The 4,022-nt window shown below is 43.2% G+C and overlaps 1 long non-coding RNA gene across 1 annotated transcript in view; it reads left to right on the forward strand.

Annotated features, from left to right (window-relative positions):
- Positions 1-4,016, forward strand: part of LOC114073485 — a 5,071-nt gene extending 1,055 nt beyond the window's left edge. Inside the window, exons 2-3 of the long non-coding RNA XR_003574336.1 lie at positions 1,543-1,617; positions 2,477-4,016. This is a non-coding gene — a long non-coding RNA (uncharacterized LOC114073485). The remainder of the gene's footprint in view (positions 1-1,542; positions 1,618-2,476) is intronic.
- The last annotated feature ends 6 nt before the right edge of the window (positions 4,017-4,022 follow it).

Consider the following 4,022-nt stretch of genomic DNA (forward strand, 5'->3'; position numbering starts at 1 on the left):
TATTTTAGGATTCTATATTGGAGGCTCAAAGCAAATGCATATAACCTGTCAAAAAAAAAAGACTTGAGAGGAAAACAAAAAGCTGGCATCATAAAACAGCAGGATCAGGGAGGCTCTTGGAAGTTAAAAGGTATCCTGCAAAAAGCTGAAGTTGTGTCTGAAAAAGGAAAACTAAAAAGAACATAAATTCTGGCAGTCTAAATGTAAAAGCACAATAACGTAGGCTGAAGAAAGAGTTTAGAAGCAGTTTGCTAAAGAAATAGAAAAGTATGCTATAAATCCTTCCTGAACACATCAAGAGCAAGAAGCTTGGAAGAGTCAGTGTGAGGAAAAGATGATGTCATCAGAAAAGATGATGCCATCACAAAAAATCCAAAGCTCTTTTTTTCTTCCCCCCCAAATCTCTGTTCACCTGGAAAATCTTGAAAACTCTAAAACCAGTGTCTTGTTTGTAAGGCCCTCAGAGAAGGCTTGACTTAATTTCAGGGTGTTAAGTGGAGATTACAGAGCAGATAAAATGAATAACAAGGTATCACTGGGCATGGATGGAATTCAGGCATTATTGACACTATTGAAAGTTAAATATGAATAATTTGACCTAATATGCTCAGTACGTAACCTTTGCTGGAAATTGCAGTGATTTTCAAAGGGCTGGAAGGTAACTAATAAGAAATCAGGCTTTTTAAATAAATCTGGTGGTGATTCAAGAAACCCCAGTCAATAAGTCTAATGTCCACATGGGTCATATTGGCTGAAGCTCTGGCAAAGAACAGAATTAGCAAGCACATGAATAAAAGTGACATGTTAAGGAAAAGTAAACATGACTTTTGTAAAATGAATCTGAGCCTCCTAAACCTGCTGGAATTCTTTGAAGGACTCAAAAGCATGTAAATAGCAGAGCTCCAGCTGAGAAATTTTCCCTGTGTTTCCAACTCACCCCAAGCATCCAGAAACCTCATGCATAGAAGGTCCCATCAAAGGCTCTTAAATAAACTAAACAGCCAGGGACTGCAGGTAAGGACCTCACAGAGTTAAATAAGAATTTAGTATGGGAAAAAGAAGATTATGCTGAAGGATGAGTTTTGACAGTAGATGATGATCATCAGGGGAGTCCCATGGGGATTAAGGTCCACGGTGCTCAATGTGTTCAGGAATGATTTGGGAAGTTGATGGAACAGTGAAGAAGATTTCTGATAAAAACTAAATTAATTAGGATAATAGCCACTACAAAAAACTTCAAGATCTTACAACACTGAGCAAGCCTCATGATGAAGTGGAAGATAAATTTCAGCCCTGACAACCATAATCTGGCTATCCACAAAAAGCAACACTAACTTTACACAGGGAGTGACGGGCTCTGAGCTAGTTTGCACAATTTAGGAAACGCATCTCAACGTTGTAACAGCTTGTTCTATGAATATATGACCCCATTGCTCAATAGCAGGCAAAAAAAAAAAAATTCCAAAGTTTAGCATAGTTTGGAGAGAAAAGCACAACCTGCCCCTGGGTGATTTATGGCGTCTCTGCTTCTCCAAAACCAAGCGCACTTCTGGTACCTTCACCTGAGACAAACTGTAACAGGCAAAAGAAAAGCTACGTGGCAGGATGACAAACATGGTAAGTACAAAACCTCTTTCATGTGAAAAACAAAGTTAGCACAAGAAGTTGAATAGGAAGGGATCGCTTGGCATTTGTCGTTCCCAATTGTGCCGAGCAGGCCAGGTGCCAGGAAGGGGGGACGGACACCATACAAGAGCTCTGTCTCGTGCCTCTTTGTTCAGCTGCTGAAGCCTTCTATTCTGTCAGACAACGATTTCAAGGGCTGTGGGAGAGCTGTGACAGCTACACTTCATACATAATCCCTGCATGTTTTCAGGAGAAAGAATATAAGGGGGGAAAGGAGGAATAAACGACTGCTGTACTTGCAGTACTTTCTGTGCCCGTTAATTCTAAGTCATCATTCATTAGAGGTCTCTACTTCTTTTCCCATCTGCCCTCCTCCTACCACATTTTCTGAATTAAAATTTAAAAAAAAAAAAAAATTAAAACCCCACAGTTAGGCAGCATTTATTAACATCCTCCTGTAGTGACCCAGCTGTTGTTTGCCAGCCTCTACAGCGATGTATTTTAACATCCTCCTCTCACCTTTCTACACTTCTTTCCCAGCTCCTTTGAGCACAGGGGGTTCAGGCTGTTAACTCAGCTCCTTCAGGGACAGCTCTACCTTTCAGTCACTTGTGCAGTGACTTGTACCAATTGGTCCCAGCCCTGATCACAGCCTTAAACTCCTGGCGAGCCATTAATAATACACAGCAATCAGTTTAATTGCAACCGGGTGTCTGGAATTTAGGAGCTGTACGCAGACTTCCTTCTATCCACAATATTATTGTCCCATTGTGCATTTTGGAGTTTAGCTCTCATTAAAAGTAATAGAGGGAAATAGTCTGTAGCAAACTGAATGTGTTTGTTTTCACAGTTCACCTCCTGCTCCTCTGCACTAAAACACTCTCGCTCAGTGACAAGACCACAGCTGTTGCCATCGTTTCCTTACCTGCAGAGTGCAATATTTAGCTGGAGGGACACTGAAGTTTTTCTGTTTGTTAGTTATCAGGTCAACAACTCTCACCTTATCACTTCAGTTTTCATTCTGTTGATAAAACCTGTCAGCCTTCCTTGAGTGGTTCCAGGCCCTCAGAAGAAATCACATTAAATTGGCACAACCAAGTAAATCTGGAAGGGATGTGCTCCTGGCTTACCAAAGGAAATGGGGGAGGGCTTGAATTTCTCTCCCTCTTCCTCCCTGCACAGCTCCAATGTCCAAGTGCTTGGAGCAGTGTTGAAATCCTCCCTACGGATTCAGCAGTTCAAGTCAGATCAGGTCTTTGAATATGGCCCAGAGGAGACGTCTGTGGAGCTGAAATTGATATGTTTAAGTGCAAGAGACAATAATCATTTCTTCGAGTATAAGCTAAAAATACCCAGAAAAAAGTGGAATTCATAATGGAGATTTTAAAGATCTGTGACACACCAGAGCCTGCACAAGGGTTTTAATGAGAGGGAAGCCAGTTTAATTGGTCAGTGCGAGCAGATGCTTTGCTGGGTGAGTGGGCTACGAGGTCTCACGTCCCTGGTTAATGCCAGGAGCATCAGCCCTGTCCTCAACATGGCTGTGACAAGCTCATGTCACAGCAGTGCAGTGTCAGAGCCAGGGAACCTCGGTAATCAACGTCTCCACAGTGTCAGATCACAGAGCCACAGGGAGAGAGCACTAAAAAGAGGAGGTAAAAGCCGAGAAAGGAACGTTCCTAAAGGTAATTGCAGACTGACCATCTCCTCTTGTCCTTTGCTTCATTATCACTCTGGGCACGAACCTGAACCGGCCCGGTAAGTTTTAACACTGCATTAACAGGGAGCTGCTGAGCACCAGGGCTCAGGCTCGCAGGCCTCCCCTGTGAAAACTCTTCTGGAGTGTGTCACCATCCTAGGAAAGCCAGGAATAACTTCCATGGCCCGTTCAATTACAGACACTCACACCCAGCTCCCTCTCCTCGTGGCACGGCTCATCAATCAGGGCTTCTGTCACCGTGTCTCTTCTCATCGCAGTCACCAGAAGGCTCTGAGCTCCCTCCCAATCCGTGTGACATTTACTGTCAGGGGCTGTCAACACCACAAGATTCTCCCAGGGCCTCCGAGTTCATCACAAAGCAACAAGATCTATCCCCCAAACGCACTCCCAGTTCCAGCTCTGGATTACAGTGACTGACTGAGGGGCTTTGCAGCACGCAGGGAAGAGTGAAACAGCAGCACGAGCTGCAGCTTATGCCCAAATACCTTTGTTTTCTTATTCTCTTGTTCGAAAAATACAACTGCTTTAAGAGAGGTTTCAGGCTTATGATTAATTAGGCTTCCTCAACACCATCCCTTATAAACTTATTAAGAGAAAGCTGAGATTGTTTACTTGGAAATTTAGCCTTCCCATCTTTAGCATTGATCCTGCCTTCACTCTCTGCTTAACAATACAG

This window comes from Empidonax traillii, unplaced genomic scaffold (assembly GCF_003031625.1).
Source record: "Empidonax traillii isolate 1590-97213 ecotype Southwest subspecies unplaced genomic scaffold, ASM303162v1 scaffold6617:size14274, whole genome shotgun sequence".
NCBI classification, from domain to species: domain Eukaryota; kingdom Metazoa; phylum Chordata; class Aves; order Passeriformes; family Tyrannidae; genus Empidonax; species Empidonax traillii.